Raw genomic sequence first — 23,670 nt, 5'->3', positions numbered from 1 at the left:
CTGCATCCCTGGGATGAAACCTACTTGGTCAGGATGGATGATTGTTTTGATGTGTTCTTGGATTCTGTTAGCGAGAACTTTATTGAGGATTTTTTGCATCGATATTCATAAGAGAAATTGGTCTGAAGTTCTCTATCTTTGTTGGGTCTTTTTGTGGTTTAGGTATCAGAGTAATTGTGGCTTCATAGAATGAGTTGGGTAGAGTACCTTCTGTTTCTATTTTGTGGAATAGTTTGTGAAGAACTGGAATTAGATCTTCTTTGAAGGTCTGATAGAACTCTGCACTAAACCCATCTGGTCCTGGGCTTTTTTGGTTGGGAGACTATTAATGACCGCTTCTATTTCTTTAGGGGATATAGGACTGTTTAGATTATTAATCTGATCTTGATTTAACTTTGGTAACTTTGATATCTGTCTAGGAATTTGTCCATTTCATCCAGGTTTTCCAGTTTTGTTGAGTATAGCCTTTTATAGAAGAATCTGGTGGTGTTATGGATTTCTTCAGGATCTGTTGTTATGTTTCCCTTTTTTTCTGATTTTGTTACTTAGGATGCTTTCTCTGTGTCCTCTAGTGAGTCTGGCTAAGGGTTTATCTATCTTGTTGATTTTCTCAAAGAACCAGCTCCTCGATTGTTTGATTCTTTGAATAGTTCTTCTTGTTTCCACTTGGTTGATTTCACTACTGAGTTTGATTATTTCCTGCCTTCTACTCCTCTTGGGTGAATTTGCTTCTTTTTGTTCTAGAGCTTTTAGGTATGTTGTCAGGCTGCTAATGTTTGTTCTCTCTAGTTTCTTTTTGGAGGCACTCAGAGCTATGAGTTTTCCTCTTAGAAATGCTTTCATTGTGTCCCAGAAGTTTGGGTATGTTGTGGCTTCATTTTCATTAAACTCCAAAAAGTTCTTAATTTCTTTTTTTATTCCTTCCTTGACTGAGGTATCATTGAGAAGAGTGTTGTTCAGTTTCCATGTGAATGTTGGCTTTCTATTATTTATTTTGTTATTGAAGATCAGCCTTAGTCCATGGTGATCTGATAGGATGCATGGTACTATTTCAATATTTTTGTATAAGTTGAGGCTTGTTTTGTGACCAATTATGTGGTCAATTTTGGAGAAGTTACCATGAGGTGCTGAGAAGAAGGTATATCCTTTTGTTTTAGGATAAAATGTTCTGTAGATATCTGTTAAGTCCATGTGTTTCATCACTTCTGTTAGTTTCACTGTGTCCCTGTTTAGTTTCTGTTTCCATGATCTGTCAATTGGTAAAAGTGGTGTGTTGAACTCTCCCACTATTATTGTGTGAGGTGAAATGTGTACCCTCATTTTTTAAAGCTACCATAAATTGCCTAAAAATGACTGAAATGGCCATCAAGGTGGCTCAACCTAGTTAGAGCACTTTCATTCTAGTACAATGTTACTAGCACTTGCCTGTCATTTTTTTTCTTGTTGCTAATTAATCATTCCATTTATTTACTTCTCAAATGTTATCCCATTTCCCAGTTACCCCCTCCACCAATCCCCATCCTACATCTGCAGTTCTTGAGAACTCCTTTTGCCTGCATTAAATTGTTTCCCTACCTACCCACATCCCATCATCACCCTACTCTGGGACACCAGACACTGAAGGACTTAACCTCTTCTTGCTGTCAGGCAATGACATACTCTGCTACAAATATATGTATATATATATATATATATATATATATATATATATATATATATATGCCATGGATCCCTCCAAGTACACGTTTTGATTGGTGGACTAGACTTTGGGAGAACTGGCTAGTCAGGCCAGCCTATGTTGCACTCCAATGGGGTTGCCATTCTACCCGGTTTCCCCAGTCCTTCTGCAAGCTTCCTCACCAGGTTCCCCAAATTCAATCTGATGTTTGGCTCTAAGCATTAAAATCTGCATTTCTCCCTGACTGGCCATACCTCCCCAAGGTCCACCACACTTGATTCCTTTCAGCAAATACCTCTTGCCCACCCAAAAAGTGTTGGGTTTGGTGTCTGCAGATATAATGAATCCCCATTTGGGGCTGTCCCCAGTTGACCCTACCTTCAGTATCTGTTCCATTATTTTTCCCTGTTCTTCCTTCAGACAGGAACATTTCTAGGTTAAAAAAAATTGAGATGGTTGGGTGGCCACATCCCTCGACCAGGGGCTGTGTCTATCTACTGGAGGTAGTCTCAATGGTTTCTATCTCCCCCTTGTCCTGGCCTTATGGCTAAAGTCAGTCCCCTTGGGTCTTGGGAGGCTCACATTTCTCTGGTGTCCAGGCCCCTCCAGTGGCTATCTCCAGTTCCTCATCATCACTGCTACCTATTTTTGTTTAATTTCCTGACCCTCTATACCTCTCTCACATTTCCAGTTTTTAATACTGCCACCCTTATTTCCTGCTCCTTCTTTCTCCCATCCACTTCTCACAATTGTCCTACTATCCCCTCAAAGAAGGGCTGAAGCATCCACCTGCTAGTATTCCTTCCTTCTACAATCTATAGGGTCAATAGCATGTATTATTGGCATTGTGAGCTTTTGAGTTGGTATCCATGTATTAGCAAGTACCTATTATATGTGTACTTTTGTGTCTCGGTTATCTCACTCAGGTAGGTATTTTCTAGTTCCATCCATTTGCCTGTGAATTTCATGAAGTCATTGTTTTTAATCACTGTCTAGTATTCCATTTGTGTACATATACCACATTTTCTATATCCATTCTTCTGTCAAGGGACATTTGGTTTATTAACTTCTGGCTATTATAAATAAGACTGCTAAGAAAATAGTGGAGCATGTGTCCTTGTTACATGATGAAGCATCTTTTGGGTATATGCCTAGGAGTGGTATAGTTGAGTCTTCAGGTAGAAATATTTCCAATTTTTCCAGGAACTGCTAGGATGATTTTCAAAGTGGTTTAACCTGCTTGCAGTCCCACCAGTAATGGAAGACTGTTCCTCTTTCTCCACATCCTGGACAGCATCTTCTGTCACCTGGAGTTTTGATATTAGGCATTCTGACTGGTAGGAAGTGGAATCTTAGGGTTGTTTTGATTTGCATTTCCCTGATGTCTAAGGATGTTGAACATTTCTTTAAGTGTTTTTCAGCCATTTGAGATATTCCGAGGTTGAAAATGCTCTATTTAGCTCTGTAGTCCACTATACACACACACATACACACACACACACACACACACACACACACACACACACACACACCACACATGTATAATCATTAATTTATACAGTATGTAATGAACAATAAGAATTGTAAACATTAAGAATCCAAATAATCCAATTAGAAACAGGCTTAGGAAATTAACAGAAAGTAATTAAAGAATTAAATACAAATGTCTTTACAAATGTTCAACATCTTTAGCAATCAGGGAAATGCAGAATAACACTACTCTAATCTGTGATTTGTATTCTAGTACTAGGCTGGTATTTGTCAATTGAATGTTAATTATTGTGTGCAAAGATAAAAATATAGATTTTTTAAAAATAATTCTGCCTTTGCTCGGCAGTAATCTGTTCAACTATTGAGCATATGTATTATAAACAGATTGTCTTGATGCAATTTGACTCAAAAATTTGGATGTCTTTAGGCTTTGGCCTAGCCAATCTCTTCTGACTTGGTTCTTATAGGTGCCCTATTCCATTCACCCTACCCCTGCTCATGAACCCACCTACTCCAGCTCCCATGTCCTGTTATTCCCCTACACTGAGGCATTGAACCCTCTCAGGACCAAGGGTCTCTCTCTTCTCATTGATGATTTCATTGGCCTTAAGTCATAAGCTCTTCAAGTCCTCTTCATCTTGATGGATGTAAGGAATTACTTTTGCTTCCTTTACCTTAGATCTATATAATCTACATTTGGTTTTGTAGACATTAATAATTTCTTTCCAAACCACCTAAGTGCTTTTATTAATTAATTAATTTTTGCTTCAGTCAAATACTAAGAGATGGAAAAATACAGAGGTTAAATATATTAGGTATAACTTTATTACTTGATTTTTTTATCTTTTTTTTTTCACAAGTTCACACCTTAAGTTTTTATTGTCTTGGTACTCACATAAATTAATAGTGTACCTTTCCTATCCCAGTGAATCTTGAAAAATTTTGCCTAACAATATTTTTGTTCAGCATCTATGTCTTACCCTGGGAATATTCACATGCCCAAAATGAAATAACCAGAACAAAATAAACAGAAAACCAAAAGCCTGGTTAAAAAAAAAAGCTGGGACATGGTAGTACAAGCCTTTAATCCAGGCACTCGGGAGGCAGAGGCAGGCAGATTTTCTGAGATGGAGGCCAGCCTGGTCTACAGAGTGAGTTTCAGGACAGCCAGGGCCATATAGAGAAACCCTGTCTCAAAAAAAAAAAAAACAAACAAACAAACAAAATTGTCACCTTTTTTGCATTCTCTTTATGAACATGGCACTTTAAATGCCAACGTCCTTGCTTGATCCAACATCCCTTTAAACTGTTCTTTTTACTGTTCAACTATTGACCATATGTATAATAAACAGGTTGTCTTGATGCAATTTGACTCAAAAATTTTCGATGTCTTTAGGCTTTGGCATAGCCAATCTCTTCTGTCTTGTTTCTTATAGGTGCACTATCCCATTCACCCTATCCCTGCTCATGAACCCACCCACTCCAGCTCCCATTTCCTGTTATTCCCCTACACTGGGGCATCGAGCAGTGAAGGGTCTCTCTCTTCACATTGATGTCCAACAAGGCCATCCTCTGCTACATATGCAGCTGGAGCCATCGATTCCTCCATGTGTACTCTTTGGTTGGTGGTTTAGTCCCTGGAAGTTTTGGGGTGTACTGGTTGATGCATATTGTTGTTCCTCCCTTGGAGGTGCAAGCTCCTTCAGCTCCTTTAGTCCTTTCTTCTAGCTCATCCATTGGAGACCCCATGCACAGCTGTGAGCATCCACTTCTGTATTTATCAGGCACTGGATGGATATAAAATTAGTTCAAAAATCAGGAGCCTTCCTATATTTAAAAGATAAGCAGGGTGAGAAAGAAATTAGGGAAATGACACTCTCACAATAGTCACAAACAATATAAAGAATATTGGTGTGATTCTAGCCAAACAAGTGTGTGACAAGAACTTCAATTGTCTGAAGAAAGAAATTGAAGAAGATCTCATAAGATGGAAAGATCTTCCATGCTTGTGGATTGGCAGGATTAATATAGTAAAAATTGCCAAAAGCAATCTACAGATTTAATTCAATCCCCACCAAAATTCTCAACCCAATTCTTCACAGACTTAGAAAGAATTCTAATTCTTCTAGAATACATAACTTTTTATTGGAGGCTTTATTTATGTTTTAAATATTATCCCCTTTCCCAGTTTCCCCAGCTCCCAGAAACCCCCTATACCATCAACCAACCCCCTGCTTCTATGAGGGTATTACTCCACTCACCCATACATTCCCACCTCCCTGACCTCAATTCCCCCACACTGGGGTATCTATCCTATCTTAATAGGATCAATGACCTCTCCTCCAGGCCATCATCTGCTACACATGCAGCTGGAGCCAAGCTTGATAGATAGATTAGTCCCTGTTAGCTCTAGGGGATCTGGTTGGTTGATATTGTTGTTCTTGTTATGGGGTTGCAAACCCCATAAGAACTCCTTCATCCCCTTCTCTAACTCTTGTACTGTGGACCCCATACTCAGTCCAATGGTTGGCTTCATCCATCTGCCTCTGTATTTGTAGAGCTCTTGCAGGGCCTCTCAGGAGACAGCTATATCAGGCTCCTGACAGCCTGCACTTCTTGGCATCCACAATAGTGTCTGGGTTTGGTAACTGCATATGATATGAATTCTCAGTTGGGGCAGTCTCTGGATGGGCTTTCCTTTAGCGTCTGCCTTATACTTTATCTCCGTATTTGATCCTGTGAGTATTTGTGGCGCACTGAGCTGTGCACTGACAGCCTGGTGCCCAGTCAAGCACAGGCCTCAAACCACAGTGACACTAAGGGACAGAGGTGTTTGGCCGTGCCTTCTTGGATCCTAGCTCCTGTTGAAGCTATGGCCTCCCACAGCATCTCCACAGAAAGGTATCAGGCCATTAGTCATGTAGGCAATGCCCCAAGCTCTTGGAATTCTGTCTGGAATCCATCCCCACAGTTACCTGGCAACAGGCCTGCTCCTTCCTACAGTTAACTGGCAATAACCAGGATGGCCCAGCCCACAATAAAAGGAGCAGCTTACCTCTTCCTTGCTCTACTACCTTCTTAATCTTTTGCTCTTAAGCTTTCTCCCTTACTCCCCCCCCCCCACCTTCTTTTTGACCCCCCCCCCTGCTCTTTTCACAATGCCTCTACTTCTCTAATTTTCTTCCTCTCTAGGCCTTTCTCCAATAAACACCTTAAAAATCAAAGAAAGCACATGGTGGGACTCATGTTTCTTGCTTCATATGTAACAGAGGGTGGCCTAGTTGGTCATCAGTGGAGAAGAGGCCCTTGGTATTGTGAAGGTTCTATGCCCTATGTACAGGGGAATGCCAGGGCCAGGAAGCAGGAGTGGGTAGGTTGGGACGCAGGGTGAGGGGGGAGGGGATAGGAGATTTTTCAGAGAGAAACTAGGAAAGGGGATTGTAACCTCCCCCATCAGCCTGAAACCTGGCTGATCAGGTTTCTCTTTTAATATGAAAAGAGCATGGGGTAGAGCTTGCTGCCCTAGCCCTATCATTCTGCTACTCCCACTGCTGCTGCCTGCCTCCTTGCTGTTCAGGAGCCATACATGTGGTCACCTGCAACTGGACTCCCAGGATGATTTGGTGGGAATGGGTCCCTTCCCCTGCTTCATAACCGAGTGTCGGGAATAGTAAAATTGAGCTTTGATCAGAACCTGGTTTGTCTTAGCTGCGTTCTTTCTCTTGTCTGCCTAGCCCCCCATCTTCTCTTCCAGATTCCAAGATGCCTTCCACACAAGAACCCAGACATGTGAGCCGCTGGCTACAACAGATCTGGCACCCCAACGCGGGACTGAGAAACGGCAGAGGACATTTGGAAGAAGCACTGCCTGTTTGGAGCTCCATGGAAGAAGAAAATAATTAAAGGAAATTCATACAGGAGAAGGTCAGTATGGGCTAAGTTGAAACAGTGTTAACCTGCGCGCTAATTCACTTAGGTTCAGCAGTGAAGTTTATCAGGGGCTAGGAATGTAACAGGTGGTTAGCCGTAGCTCCCAGAAGCTACATTTTTAGGCGTGAGAAAAGAAAGGGTTTATTAAAAGGAAATTCATAATCAGGCAGATGGCTTTAGTTAGAAACTGCATCGTGCAGGAGGAAAATGTCCAGAAAAGCAGAGAAAAATTTCAAGGGTGCCCTGCTTTGTTCTCTCTGGGCTTTGCAGCACAAGTGCTTTGCCTCTTTTGTGTCTTTGTCTAATGTCTGGAGCACCAGTCTGTTCACTTGTTCAATTTCATGTTTGTTCGTGTCCAATCTGAATGAATGAATGTTCTATGTTTTATGTTAGATAGTAAAGATGGCTAAAAACTTTATCTGGTAGTTCATCAATGCAAAGACTCGCCACAAGCTTCAACAAGGAAACAGGCACACAGCAGGAGGGCCCTTGCTGGAATAACTGCTCCCAAAGGAGAGTCTACAGCCTCTTAGTTTTAGGGTAAAAAAGCTGATATATGTTTTTTCTTCCTAGAGGGTTCTCTACATTCATGATTAATGTGTTTGACAAATGATAAAGTGCTTTTTATTCTATGATTGTAGCTAGAAAAATTAATGTTCTCTGATTGGTCTAAATGTAACTGCTTCGTTTTTTGTTGTTGTTGTTTTGTTTTGTTTTGTTTTGTTTTATTGGCAATGTGCTCTGCGTGTTTTCACAATCAGCTCATAGTTACTGGTTAAAATTAAATAATTGTTACATTGCTGATAGATGGTTAGCCTTAAAATTGATAATTCAGGTTTAGAGTCCGTCCAACACATGGCATAAGGCAGGCCAAGAGGCTGGGTCTCTAAGGATATTTCTAGTTGAGATAATAATTATTAATTAATTAATAATTAACAATAAGAATAATTGTGATTCTTATCCTAGAAAGAAGAATTAAAGATAAGATTTAAAACAATGTCTCTTTAATGAAGCATTAAAGCTTACATGTATTCATAGGTATTAATTGGCAGCCAAACTTCATAATATGATAGTAATGCTTCTAATATTAATTCTATAAGAAATAAATTGTTTTAAAATTGGGTTTTACTTTTCCAAAGTTAATGGTACAAAAGAAACTTAGTAATCCTAATATCTTTCCTCTTGACAAGAAGAACTAAGCTCAGAGCAGCTTCTGCTCAGTTTATCAAGGCATTACAATCTGGCTTGCCTACCTTTTATATAGTTATTATAGATCCAAAAGTTTGTGTCTTTTTTTCTCTCCTTTGTATCTTAATGATTGTAAAGGTTTTACTTCTAGTGATTTTGTAATAACTAAAATATTTTGCCTCTAGTATAGTTAAATATTGATCTACATTATGTAAAAAAAAAATATCATTTCTGCTTCTATACAAGAAGCCAAGAGTTTTAATCTTTCAGTGTATATTGTTTCCTACGTGGAAAATGTTTTATTAGCTAATGCTTCTCAAGGGAAGTTTACTTTAAATCCTTACTCTCACCCAAAAGATTAAAGACAATATCTTTTCATTACTTATGGTTTAAGTTTACTAGAGAAGGCTTTACAGAAAATAAAGAAAGCTTTTACAATTGTTATTAATTATAGTCAAGGGTAATTAAATATTAGCTGTGCCTAAAACAATTCTTTGACAAAAAACAAAAAACAAAAAAAGAAACAAACAAACAAACAAAAAAAAACCCCACATTATTGTAAAGTCATTTTTCTCATCTTCCTAGCCGATCGTTGACCCACGTGGACCCAGCTAGCTGCTGGCTGCTGTGGGGCCGGGTCTTGAGACACACAGTTTCCCTGAGATATAGTGGTACAAGAAGCTGCCAAAAGGCGGGCAACTTTACAGCAAACTCAGGAGAGGGCCGTGTTCACCTCTGCCCCATGAGCCTCCACATGTTCCAACCAGAGGAGCCATATTGTTCTCATTAAGATCCGGAGTAGGTTTTCTGGCCTACAATAAATTAGGCTGCCTTCAGCCTCTTCTGCCTGAGAGAAAGGTTGAGGGCAGACGGCCAAGGTCGAGGTGGATTTCACCTCAAAACACAGTTTCAACGTCCTATTAGAACCATTGTTGTACTAATAAAGAATTATAAAGTATATTCATATATTTTTAGAAAACCTATAACAAAAATTGTGTCCTAAAAACCTGACTAAGGGTATGTTTCTTGTTCAATACAGCAATTTATTTGGTTATTACAAAATATTAATAATTGACCTATTACTTATTTTCATTTTAAGTAGATTAGCAATCAATATCCCAAAGATGAGTTTTATACATGCCTTTGTATCTTCTATAAATTCATTTATGTGTTTAAATTATTATTGTGTTTAAAGACAACCCCTATATGAGAAATAGTATATGTGAATTAGATCACATGCTTATTCTTTTGAGTTTCCCCCTGTTTCAGCACAGACAATCTAGTTTTATGCTGTAGATGGTGTTTTAAAATGCTGAAAAATCAAATCTTAATTTGTATTTAATAGTCAATGCTATATCTCAGAGCTCACAATTACTTAAGATTGTTCATCACTCAGATGGTATTAATTTTCAAATTTGCAATTGCTTATGCGTATACAACTCATAGAAAAAATGCTGTCCTTTTAGGAATGCGGTTTTTAGACATTTATTAAATTGTTCTAAATTGCCTGGACATCTTACAACAATGCCATGCTAGATTTATATCTAAGATAGTATATAGGTCGTACATATAAGATAGATTGGATATATAACCTCATTCTTTATATATTCATAGCAGTTATGGTTTAAGATAATATTTTAGTATTCTTAAAACTTGTACATGTATAATTGTTTCCTTTTAGTATCCTCAGTTACTACTTGTTTCCACATAATAATGTTAATTCTTGAGGACTTTTACCTAATAAATTGCTACAAATAAATGCTTTTATTTCTAGTTAATAAATAAATTATGCACATGTGACTCTTAATAACTTTTCAAGCTTTCTAGTTACAACTTCTGCTTAAGACAAACAATTAAAAGTGCAATTAGTCACTGCCCCTTTTTACATGAATACAGTCAAGTATTTAAAATGTTTTGTCAACAAGTTATTAATTCTAAGGGTTAGATATTGTGAAACTTTAAAACCTTAACTTCTTAAAAGAAAAAGAAGGGGGAAAATATATCCCTGTGCATAGTATTTAGTGCATTCTCGTACACACTGTTTAAATCATACTTTTATTTTTGAATTATGAAATTTAGATGTCAAAGAATTTAATAAATGCTTTATAGTATCTTAAAAGGATCTACTTATTGGCTTATGATTTGATCTTAAACAGCTACCTTATTAGGGAAGGTAAAAACAGGTTCTCTCCAAAGAACGCTGCAGAAATATGATGGTTAATTCATGTGACGAGCTGGCAGGTAAGTTGACTCAGAGATCTGATTGAAGTGACTAGAAAACTAAATTGGGTACATGTTTTAGATCCATCCTTGCTTGCCAATTTTTTCCAGTTTATACTAGTTTCAAGCCTTTTAACTTTATGGCAAAAGAACATCAGAGACTGTATATTCTGACTTAGTAAGATTAGTTATTTAATAGAGTCATAATGATTTTTCTCTTTTCTTCAATGTGACCAGTCATTCTAACTCAATCTTAGACTGGTCTAATATTTAATCCAATATTAGAGATTCCTATTGTAGATAACTAAAATTCTTAATTACATAGCAAACTTAATTCAAAGTGCAGCCTCCACTTCCAGAGAATTTCTGGCCTCTTTACTAATTGTAAAAATCAGCTCCCCTACAAAGAGGCTGGAGACTGAGCTGAGCCTTGCTAATTTGCAACTGAATAAAGTACCTGAACTTCCCCCCAAAAAGCTTTACATTGTTACCTTCTCATTGTCTAGATCTTGTCTTTCAAGCAGGTCAATCAACACCCTTTAGCCAGACTGCAGCAGGCCTGCATCCCCACCCCCTATTGCAAGAAGCAGCTACTAATTTTCATTCTAAAGACATTCCAGCACACATTGTGGCTTTCAGTCTGATTTGTGATTAAGGCTGCTACTAGGGCTAGAAGGAGAAAATTGCAAATATTAGAAGAAATTGTTTTTTATTCTGACAGATGGGCTTAGTCCCTTTGCTGGTCTCTGGTTTTCCACCCTTGCTCTTATTTCAAGGTCCCCTTAGTTCCTCAGGCTGTGGAAATAACAGAGATGAGGAGGGTGACCTCAAGCTCCTAATATAGCCTAAGAGCCACAAATTTTGGTGTTACTAGTGACATAATTCTTGTTGAAGCCTTGCTGAATCTGAGGTTGACAATTCTCCCTTGGGAGCTGCACAGTACTCAGAACTGTGCATGTTGATTCATAATAATATGAATACAGTATGGGAACCAGCGTGGGTGCAGAAAATATACTGCAGGGAAAGGTCCAACTTGACCATTTCTGAGTTCCCTGTGAGATATACCCGGTTTGGATTGAGGTTGGTATCTAGTTCCAGTTACAACCAAGAATATCTTTCTAAGGCTCTGCCTCCCCTCCCCAAAAGATACCAAGAGCCATGATTGTGGGTCGTGACAGCACCCACGGGAGGAATCGGGTCAATGTCCCCCCCAGCCATGGTTAGAGGCCACTGATTAAAGAATGAGGAAATCATTTGATCACCTCAGTTAAGTGTGACCTTATTAGCTTAATTCAAAGGCGGGGAGAGAGTTTGGAGACCATACCATGAGAAGGGCAAGCCCTTCACAGCCTCCCACCCTAACAAGCCAAATGGCCTTGTGCTACAGAGCTGGTCATCACCCCCTCCTCTCTGTTCCCCACCTGTCATCCAAGGCTGTTGAGGTGGAGAATCCACATACTCTCCTTCATTGTTATCATAATAAAGTGCCTTTCAAATTCATACAGTCAGTCTTCGCCAGTGTTCCAATGCCCTAGAAAGAGCATGTAGCTGACTACTTGGTATTCAGAAAAAATTCAACTAAGTAGCTACCTATTCAGTAACTAGTCAGCATTATAAAAGATGGAGCCTACAGCTCAGGGCTAGTCTGCTAGACGTTTACTAGGACAGAAAGGACAGTCTTATCCATGTACGGTTTACCATAAGAAAAGTTAGGAAATCCCACGAAGACAGGTTTTTTCATTAGGCCCTAAGAATTCAGGCAGAACTATAGAGCATAAATAAATTTTATGCCTCAGCCCAGACTTTTTTTTTTTATATTAACAACAGGGAGGAGATGTAACCTCCCCACCTCAGCTGGAAACCTGGCTTATCAAGTTTCACTGTTAATATGAAAAGAGCATCAGGGTGGAGCTTGCTGCCCTATCATTCTGCCACTCCCACTGCTGCTGCCTGTCACCTTGCTCTTTTGGAGCCAAACACGTTGTCACCTGCAACTGGACTCCCAGGATGATTTGGTGGGAGTGGACCCCTTTCCCTGCTTCATAACCGAGTGTCGGGAATAGTAAAATTGAGCTTTGATCAGAACCTGGTTTGTCTTAGCTCTGTTCTTTCTCTTGTCCGCCTAGCCCCTTCTCTTCTCTTGAAGATTCCAAGATGCCTTCCGGACTAGAACCCAGACATGTGAACCGCTGGTCCACCACAACAGGGGATAATATGTGAAATGTAAATAAAGAAAATATCTAATAAATAATCTAAAAAGAAAAAAAAAAAAAAACACAGACTGCCTCTTCTCATCAAGACCCTCCATGCTGGAGCAATAGAGCAGGCCTTCCCCTAGTGAGCCTCACATCTAAACTCCTGTTGAGAAGCCTCCCTGCACTCCATCCACAGCTTCCTCCTAAACAACCCAAGCTGCCAACTGAGTAAGCCAAGGGCTCTTATCCCTGCTGTGACCTGCCAGAGTTCTCACCTCCTAAGCTTTTCCCTTCTGCCCAAGGGGCCAGAGTATACCCGAGGGTTCCCACCTATTCTCATGTCTTCTGCAACATACAGAGGTGTTTGTGGTGCCCAAGAGTTGAAGCCCAACACTGGCAGTTCTGCAGGGACCTCAGGTAGTGCATTCCTCACCCTAGAGCAGGATCCCATCGCTTCTCACAGTTCAAAGCCCACCTGCTGGTAGCCTAGGGTGTGGGCAGTCTTGCTTCAAGCAGATGCAGGACCCCATTTTTGACCCACAAGTATTTTGTTCTCCTATGTAGGAGGACCAAAGCATCCACACTTTGGTCTTCCTTCTATTTGAGCTTTGTGTGGATTGTAAATTTGAATATTGAGTATTTAGTGCTGTGTGCTCTTTTGTGTTTGGGTTACTTGACTCAAGATGATATTTTCTAGTTCCATCCATTTAACTAAGAATTTTATAAATTCATCATTTTTAATAGCTGAGTCATAACCGATTGTATAAATGTACCACATTTTCTGAATCCATTCATCTGTTGAGGGACATTTCAGTTCTTTTCAGATTCTAGCTATTATAAATAAGGCTGCTAGGACCATAGTGGAGCATGTTTCCTTAATACATGTTGGAGCATCTTCTGCTTATTTGTCCAGGAATGGTATAGATGGCAGGGAATAATCAAACTCAGGGGTAAAATCAAACAAATAGAAACAAAAAGAACTATAAAAAGATTCAACAGAACCAGGAGCTGGTTATTTGAGAAAATCAAAAAGATAATTAAATCCGTACCTAGATTAATGAGAGGGCACAGAGACAGTATCCAAATTAATCAAATCAGAGGGCAAACATAACAATGGAAACTGGAAATTCAAAACATCATCAGATCCTACTACAAACACTTATACTCAAAAAATTGGAATATCTGGATGAAATGGGCAGTTTTCTAGACACACACCATGTGCCAAAGTTGGAACAGGATTATATAAATCATCTAAACAGTCCTAATACCCCTAATGATATAAAAGAGTAATTAATAGAAGCCAAGGACCAGATGGGTTCAGTGCAGAATTCTATGAGACCTTCAGAGAAGACCTAGTTTCAATACTCTTCAAACTATTCCACAAAATAGAAACAGAAGGAACACTACCCAATTCGTTCTATGAAACACTAACACTTATACCTAAACCCTCCTACTCCTGCTTCCTGGCCCTGGCATTCCCATATAATCTTTGCAAGACCAAGGGCCTCTCTTCCCATTGATTGCATACTAGGCCATCCTCTGCTGCATACGCAACTAGAGACAGAAGGTCTGGGGGATACTAGTTAGTTCATATTGTTGTTCCTCCTATAGGGTTGCAGACCCCTTTAACTCCTTGGGTACTTTCTCTAGCTCATTCATTGTGGGCCCTGTGTTCCATCCAACATATGGCTGTGAGCATCCACTTCTGGATTTGTCAGGCACTGGCATAGCCTCACAAGAGACAGCTATATATGGGTCCTGACAGCAAAATCTTGCTGGCATTTGCTATAGTGTCTGGGTTTGCTGCTTGTTTATTTGATGGATCCCTGGATGGTCCATCCTTCTCTCTCAGCTCTGAACATTGTCTCTGTAATTCCATACATGGGTACTTTATTCCCCATTCTAAGAAAGAATGAGTATCTACACTTTGGTCTTCCTTATTCTTGAGATTCATGTGTTTTGCAAATTGTTTCATGGGTATTCTAAGTTTCTGAGCTAATATCGACTAATCAGTGAGTGAATATCATGTGTGTTATTTTGAGATTAGGTTACCTCACTCAGGATGATATATTCCAGATGCATCCATTTGCCTAAGAATTTCATAAATTCACAGTTTATAATAGCTGAGTAGTGCTCCAATGTGTACATGTACCATATTTTCTGTATCCATTCCTCTGTTGAGGGACATCTGGGTCCTTTCCAACTTCTGGCTATTATAAATAAGTCTGCTATGACCATAGAGGAGCATGTGCCCTTATTCTGGTAGTACTATGTCCAGTTTTCTGAAGAACCACTAGGCAGACTTTCAGAGTGGTTGTACAAGCTTGCAATTCTACCAACAATGGAGAAGTGCTGCTCTTTCTCCACATCTTTGACAGCATCTGCACTCACCTGAATTTTTGTTCTTAGCCATTCTGACTGGTATGAGGTAGGATCTCATACAGATCTTTCACTTCTCATGGTTCTTTTGATTTGCATTTCCCTGAGGATTAAACATGTTGAACATTATTTCAGGTGCTTCTCACCCATTTGGTACTCATCAGGTGAGAATTCCTCTTTTTTATCACTGGACCCCTTTTTTTAATGAGGTTTTTTTTTTATTTTTCTTTTCTGGAGTCCAGCTTCTTCAGTTTTTTGTATATACTGATATCAGATCTAGAATTGGTAAAGAGACTTTACCAATATGTTGGTGGCTTTTTTGTCTTATTGAAAGTGTCTTTTGCCTTACAAAAGCTTTGCAGTTTCATAAGGTCCTACTTGTAGATTCTCAATCTTACAGCACCAGCCATTTCTCAGGAATTTTTATCCTGTGCCCTTATCTTCGAGGCTTTACCCCACTTTATCCTTTATAAGTTTCAGTGTCTCTGGTTTTATGTGGAGTTCCTTAATCCACTTAGAATTATGCTTTGTACAAGGAGATAATAATGGATTTGTTTGCATTCTTCTACATAATAACTGCCAGTTGAGCCAGCACCATTTGTTGAAATACTGTCTTTTTTTTTTCCCCCACTGAATGGTTTTAGCTCCCTTGTCAAAGATCAAGTGACCATAGGTGTGTGGGTTCTTTTCTGGATCTTCAATTCTATTCCATTGGTCTACCTGTCTGTCACTGTACCAGTACCATGCAGGTTTTATCACAATTGCTCTGTAGTACTGCTTGAGGTCAAGCATGGTGGTTCCACCAGAGGTTCTTTTATTGTTGAGAGTAATTTTTGCTATCCTAGGGTTTTTTGTTTGTTTGTTTGTTTGTTTTGTTTTGTTTTGTTTTGTTTTGTTTTGTTTTGTTTTGTTTTGTTTTGTTTGTTATTTCAGATGAATTTGCAAATGGCCATTTCTAACTCAGTGAAGAACTAAGTTGGAATTTTGATGGGGATTTCATTGAATCTGTAGATTGCTTATGGCAAGACAGTCATTTTTCCTATATTAATCCTGCCAATCCATGAGCATGGGAGATCTTTCCTTCTTCTGAGATCTTCCACTTCTTTCTTCAGAGACTTGAAGTTCTTATAATACAGATCTTTCACGTCCTTAGTTAGAGTCACACAGAATTATTTTATATTATTTGTGACTATTGTGAAGGTGTTGTTTTGCTAATTTCTTTCTCAGCCCATTTATCCTTTGTATAGAGAAAGGCCACTGATTTGTTTGAGTTAATTTTATATCCGTCTACTGCACTGAAGATGTTTATCAGGTCTAGAAGTTCTCTGGTGGAATTTTAAGGGTCACTTATATATACTAACATATCATCTGTTAATAGTGATATTTTGACTTCTTCCTTTCCAATTTGTATCCCCTTGATCTCCTTTTGTCGTCCACTTGCTCTGGCTAGGATTTTGAGTACTATATTTAATATATAGGGAGAAAGTGGACAGTCTTGTCTAGTCCCTGATTTTAGTGGGATTGTTTCAAGTTTCTCTCCATTTAGTTTGATGTTGGCTACAGGCTTGCTGTTTACTGCTTTTATTATGTATAGGTATGGGCCTTGAAAGAGAAGGTGCCATAAGCTATTGAGAAGAAGTTATATGCTTTTGTATTAAAATAAAATGTTTTGTAGATATCTGTTAAATCCATTTGTTTCATAACATCTGTCAGTTTCAATGTGTCTCTGTTTAGATTCTGTTTCCAGGATCTCTCCATTGAAGAGAGTGGAGTGTTGCAGTCTCCCACCATTATTGTGTGAGGTGCAATGTGTGCTTTGAACTTTAGTATAGTTTCCTTAATGGAATAGATGCCCTTGCATTTAGAGTATAGATATTCAGAACTGAGAGTTCATCATGAAAGATTTTACCTTTGATGAGTATGAAGTGCCCTTCCTTGTGTTTTTTGATAACTTTGCATCGGAAGTCAATTTTATTTGATATTAGAATTTCTACTCCAGGTTGTTTCTTCAGACCGTTTGCGTGGAAAGTTGTTTTCTAGCATTTTACTCTGATGTAGTGTCTGTGTTTGTCCCTTAGGTGGGTTTCCTATATGCAGGAAAATGTTGTGTCTTGTTTATTTAGCCAATCTGTTAGTCTATGTCTTTTTATTGGGGAACTAATCCCATTTATGTTAAGAGCTATTAAGGAAAAGTGATTGTTACTTCCTGTTGCTTTTGTTGTTAGATTTGGGATTCTGTTCTTGTGGCTATCTTCTTTTAGATTTGTTGAAATATTACTTTCTTGCTTTTTCCTTCCTTGCCTTGGTGCTTTCCCTTTATTATCTTTTGTACGGCTGGATTTGTGGAAAGATATTGTATAAATTTGGTTTCCTTATGAAATGCCTTGGTTTCTTCATCTATAGTAATTTAGAGTTTTGCTGGGAATAGTAATCTGGGATGGTATTTGTTTTCTCTTAAGGTCTGTTTGACATCTGTTCAGGATCATCTAGCTTTCATACTCTCTGTTGAGGAGTCTGGTGCAATTCTCATAGGTATAACTTTATATGTCACTTGACTTTATCCTTTTTTTGTTTTGTTTTGTTTTTTCATTTGTTGTTCATATTATTATGTGAATGGAGGAATTTCTTTTCTGGTCCAGTCTACTTGGAGTTCTGTAGGCTTTTTCTATATTCATGGGCATCTCTTTCTTTAGGTTATGAAAGTTTTCTTCTATAATTTTGCTGAAGATATTTACTGGTCCTATAATTTGGTAATCTTCACTCTCTTCTGTACCAATTATCCATCTCATTGTGTCCTCGATTTCCAGAATATTTTGGTTTAGGATCTTTTTGATTTTTTGCATTTTCTCTGACTGTTGTTTCAATGTTGTCTATGGATCTTGTGCCTCTGAGAATATCTCTTTTATCTCTTATATTCTGTTGATGATGGCTTGCATCTATGACTCCTGATTTCAATCCTAGGTTTTCTAACTCCAGGGTGGTCACCCTTTGTGATATCTTTATTGTTTCTGTTTCTATTTTTAGAGCTTGGATGCTTTGGTTCACTTTCTTCACCTGTTTGGTTTTGTTTTCCTGTAATTCTTTAAGGGATTTTTTTGTTTCCTCTTTAAGAGTTTCTAAATGTTTACCTGTGTTCTGTATTTCTTTAAGGCACTTATTTCCTTTTCAGTGTCCTCAAATATTGCCATGAAAAGTGATTTTTACATCCAAGGCTTGCTTTTCTGGTGTTATGGTGTATCCAGGACTTGTTATGGTGGGAGAATTGGGTTCTGATGATGACAATAACCTTGATTTCTGTTGCTTATGTTCTTTCTCTTGCCTCACACCATCTGAATATCTCTAGTGCTACATGCCCTCACTATCTGACTGGAGCCTGCCCCTCCTGTACTCCTGGTTGTTTCAGAACTCCTCATAATCCAGCTGTCTCTGTGATCCTGGGATTCTGGGTGTTTTAGAGTTCCTGGTGGTAAAGCTGTTTCTAGGACCCTGATATCCTAGTGTGACCAAGCTCCAGTGATCCTGGACCCTGTGATCCTGGCTGTGTTAGAACACATGGGATTCGAGTCTCCTATGGGTGCTGAGAGACTGGCTTCAGGGATTGCACCCAAGTTAAACACACAGAGATTGACAGGAGCCTGAGCCACTGCTCCAGTTGGTTTCCTGAGTCCCTGGAACCTGTTTTTTCCAGTTACTCCAGATGGTTCTGGAACAGAGGTTGTGTAGTACACACCCCTAGTCCTAAGGTCTTTGGCATGCTAGAGTGTCTGGGAGTGTTGTCTCCTTTGTGTGCAGTGGGACTGACTCCAGAGTTCCCAAACAGTGTAAACCAGCTCAGAACAGAAGAAGAAAAAGCCACTTATTTTGTGGGGTTCCCGAGTCTTTGGATCCTGCATATTGCAGTTAGTACAGGTGGTAAGTACAGATGTTGTATTCTAATCACCACTGATCCTAAGTTCCTGCAATATTCGTTCTTATGTATAACTTTCTTTGGATTACACTTCTTTACAGCACATTTCTTATCCATGCCTCATTGTATGAAATTTGAGTTTGCATTTTACTGCATGGCACAGTGGCTAAATAAAGATTTAAGTAGAAGCTTCTTTATATCCCTCACCAAGATTTCCTTTATGCCTGTTGACTACTACCTCGTGGATAATTATTCCCCAATTTGATGGCAACTCAAATAATTTTTGATTTCCATATACTGTATTTGCAATTTCTACTCTGTTATAACCCATATAAATATTTTCTTGTTTTTTCCATAGCATAAACCATTGATCACCATTCAATGCTTTATCTCTCTCCAATAAAAGTTATGTTTTTAATTTTTGAGTCATCTATATATTTTTACCAGCAAGGGGCTTTTCCTATGTATTGACACTGTATAGACATTTTATCTTTTCTTTTTTCTCTTTCCTTCTATTCCTTCCTTCCTTTACTTCTTCCTTTCTTCTTCCATTTTCTTCTTCCCATCTTTCCTTCTTTATTTCTTTCTTTTGAAAACTGATAATTTTATTGGGATTTTCTGAAAGCATATGTGTGGGGACTTACATACTGGAGCATAGATATCAGCTGACTACTAAAAAAGCTATGTCATCAAAGTAGGACATCAGGAAAGTTATATTATTGGACCTTATTCTATAAAAATCACACAATGAAATGCATATAATAATTATCCTATTCCCCTGAAAGATATTACTGTTTTTGAGACCACAAGATATATGAGGTTTACTATTTATATTATCTTTAGTAACTCTGAGACTCTTGTGAGTTGTTTAACTCTGAGTATAAAGGAGTTACTACATGTAATGGAATATTTCAAGTTAACACATTTTGTGTTAAAAGATCATCTCTCCAGTCTCTCCAGGATGAAAATGATTTAGTTTGTGTCTTTTTTTGTTTGTTTGTTTTTGTTTTTGTTTTTTGAGACAGGGTTTCTCTGTATAGCCCTGGCTCTCCTGGAACTCACTCTGTAGACCAGGTTGGCCTTGAACTAAGAAATCCACCTGCCTCTGCCTCCAAAGTGCTGGGATTAAAGGAGTGTGCCACCATGCTCTGCTTTAGTTTGTGTCTTAATCTGTGTTTCTATTCCTGCACAAATCATCATGACCAAAAAACAAGTTGGGAAGGAAAAGGATTATTCAGCTTATACTTCCACACTACTGCTTATCACCAAAGGAAGTCAGGACTTGAAGTCAAAACTATCAGGAAGAAGAATCTGATGAAGAGGCCATGGAGGGATGTTACTTACTGAGTTGCTTCCCCTTGCTTTGTCAACTTGCTTTCTTACAGAACCCAAGACTACCATCCAAGGGATAGCACCACCTACAATGGGGCCTCACCCCCTTGATCACTAATTGAGAAAATGCCTTAGAGTTTGGTCTTATGTAGGCATTTTCTCAACTCAAACTCCTTTCTCTGTGATAACTCCAATTTGTCTCAAGTTGACACAAATCCAGCCAGTTCAGTTTGGAAGATTATGTCTAGCCTATATCCAATGTTATCTGTGTTCTGTAAACCTTTTTTGTCCTTTGAAACTACTTTGACTGACATCATGAGGAGTGGAATATTTTATATAATATTCCACAGTGTAGACCTGGGTAAAACTATCAGTTGTAAGAATGTGCTTCTCTGAAAATATAATATTTAAGATGGTATAGAATACTGTTGCCAAAGCACTTACAGATATGGCAAATGTTTTTAGATTTCTTTACTTTTTTCAAACAGCATTTGAAATTTTTGAAACATTTACAGAGCCACCACCATATAGACTTGTGAGGAGGATAAGATACTTCATGTTTTCTCTGCTGTTACATTCCATTTTTAAATTTTTCTTATTGATTAATCCTAATTTAACAAAAGGCACCTCAATCCAACTCACTTGTCTGTCCCTTTGTACCACATTTGCCTTTGTATCTTTCCCCAAAAAATAAAAAATGAAGAAGGAGGAGGAGGAGGGGAAGAAGAAAAGAAGAAAAAGAAGAAGAAGAAGAAGAAGAAGAAGAAGAAGAAGAAGAAGAAGAAGAAGAAGAAGAAGAAGAAGAAGAAGAAGAAGAAGAAGAAGAAAAGCATCTTTTTTGTGGAATAGTTTGTCAATATGTGCCAGTATATACTTTACTGCCCACATTTCTTTGTTACATATTTTTTAATTGATTCTTTTATCTAGAGTCCTATGGCTTGTAAAACACTATCCATTTGAAATATTTACCCAGACTACTCTGATATATCATGTTATTGCCCAGTACCATGGCCATCCTGCAGCTTTGGATCTTCAGGTCTGTGCCTTTCATATACTCCAGCAGATTATAAAGTAAATGTGTGAAATGAGAAAATCAAGGTTCTGGATCTGTCTATGACTGCATAGTAGCAGAGCAACACCCATACCCCTAGGGAGAGCTCCCCATCTGTGTCCTGGCTACCTCATTGAATGATTCAACAATCAAGTGGCAGAGCCAGCATTCCTGTTCTAATGTCCTAGGGGCTATCTGATATACAATATTCAAAGCCATGACCAACTCTATTCTACTTGTAAGAAGAGATGCTGGTCATGTTCTTCCAAGTGTTATAGCCAGGGAGAGACAGGGAAAAGATAGCTTTTTTGCTCTCATTACCTTACACCAGCCCTCTTGCCTGCCATACTTGGTGGGAATGAAGGAAACTATTGGAAGCTCTCCATGGATCACACTACTGCATAATAAACAAACTGCAGGGCCAGAGGTCATAGAACCACATCACCACAGTCTACTCAATTTTGTCCACACCAACAGCATCATGCTTACTGTACTGATCATGTAAGGTACAGGTTCTTCTTTTCAGAGTGCTATAGTCAGTAAGTGGTAAGGAAATCTATGCTGTTTTCATGAGCATAGGAATAGCTCTCCTGATTACTGAAATTAGTGAATAAATTTTCATTTCTTTTTTTATGATTTGTTTGGTTTTTTTTTTTTTTTTTTTTTTTTTTTACAAAAGACATTTCTTATAAACTATTAAAACTCTGATTTGGAAATATTTACTTGAAGCTATGATATTGTTATATAGTGTTATTCTTTTTCTTTTTTGTTATTACATTGTATTGGTTAAATTTTAAAGCTTTCACACCCTGATTATAGCTTCCTGTCCCTCCTCTATTCTCAGTCCCTCCCTCTTAGCTCTTCTCCTCCATTGGCCACACATCTTCTTGTCCTCAGAAATGGAGAGGCTTTCCATGCATATCAATGTGTCTTGGAATATCAAGTTGCAATATGATTAGCCACATCTTCCTCTATTAAGACAGAAACATCTTTCCATTTAGTGGAAACATATCCAAATAAAGCTGATATAAGTTAATTTTCCTTGTAATGACATTAACTTCTGTCACATTTTTAAACGATGGGGCAGAAACAGTTTGCAACTCTCAAATTCCTCAGTCCCTTTTCTCAATAATTTTCTGTGTTCATATAATATATGATAACTAGCTTGTGTTATTTTTATTCTAGAATTGTAACACTGAAAAATAAATATTACCTAAGGTAACTGTTCTGTAAATTGTTCCTTTTTTTTTTTTTTTTTTTTTTTTTTTTAGTTCAATGTATATTTCAGTTTTTTAGAAAAAGGTCAGAAAGCCATAGGACCCTTGGAAAGATGTAATTGGATAGCCATGGAAGTTTCATTAGATTTGGTCTTGACTGTGAAAGCCTGAAAAATTGTGTTCCATTCAAAGAACCTATTTAAGCAGTTAAGAGCAACTGGGGACTGCATAGTTGTGAGACTTGTGCATATACCCACATAAGTTTTTTTTTTTTTTTTTTTTTTTTTTTTTTTGGACACAAACCTTTAAGCAATGTTAAGTTGATTCAAGTAAAGACTTTATGCCACCACTTCAATCTCATAACCTAAAATATAACATTATGTCTATCAATTACCAGTCAGGTAAGTAGTGTGTCATTTAGATTTTCTTCTTTCTTGCATAAAAGATCTGATCACTGCTTCTTAGTGGTTGTCCAGATGTCTGACATGAATACAAGCTTCATGTGTCAATCCACCATCATTTTCCAGGGATTTCCCACAGTCTACTCAAACCTCAGTTAAAACCTTCATTTCTTCCTGTCCATTTTTCCAATTGATGGCTAACTTTGTTTATGTTAAGAATAATATGGATTCTGAAACACCCACCCCTCTTCTTCTGAGTGATGTGGCCTCTCTTCTCCAAAATATATCTTCAATACTGCATATATCTCCTAGAATACATATTCTAAAAGGTCTATGTGGCTCTGAATCCTAACTAGAGACTTATGTCTCCTTCTTGAATGTCCCTTACCACTCAGGACTTCCCAAAGAATTACTAGCATAGTACAAATATTTTTCCTAATCTAAGCCCACTCTCATGTATTCTTATTAGATACAGATTCCTGTACTTCTGGGAATCTGTTTCTACATTCCAAAGCCAATGTGTCCAACTCCTTAAAGTTGTACCTTGTGGATTCCAGGGAATTCCTAATTAGCCCAAATTTACAAGACAGATCCTGTCTCAAAGATCACATGAACAGCTACAGTTTCCATTTTTGCAAAAATCAAAAACATATCTTGGTGACAACACTTTTAAGAATCACT

The 23,670-nt window shown here is 38.2% G+C and overlaps 1 long non-coding RNA gene across 1 annotated transcript; it reads right to left on the bottom strand.

The window, feature by feature from the left end:
- Positions 1 to 4,398: 4,398 nt before the first annotated feature.
- On the bottom strand, positions 4,399 to 21,388 carry 4930549P19Rik. Its single transcript, XR_003952401.1, has 2 exons — positions 21,327 to 21,388; positions 4,399 to 4,996 (listed from the first exon to the last, which is right to left on the bottom strand). It is a non-coding gene; the product is annotated as an RIKEN cDNA 4930549P19 gene (long non-coding RNA).
- Between the last annotated feature and the right edge of the window lie 2,282 nt (positions 21,389 to 23,670).

Source organism: Mus musculus, chromosome 17 (genome assembly GCF_000001635.26).
Source record: "Mus musculus strain C57BL/6J chromosome 17, GRCm38.p6 C57BL/6J".
Taxonomy (NCBI): domain Eukaryota; kingdom Metazoa; phylum Chordata; class Mammalia; order Rodentia; family Muridae; genus Mus; species Mus musculus.
The sequence above is the reverse complement of the archived record's forward strand: the minus strand, read 5'-3'. Positions and strand labels throughout refer to the sequence as shown.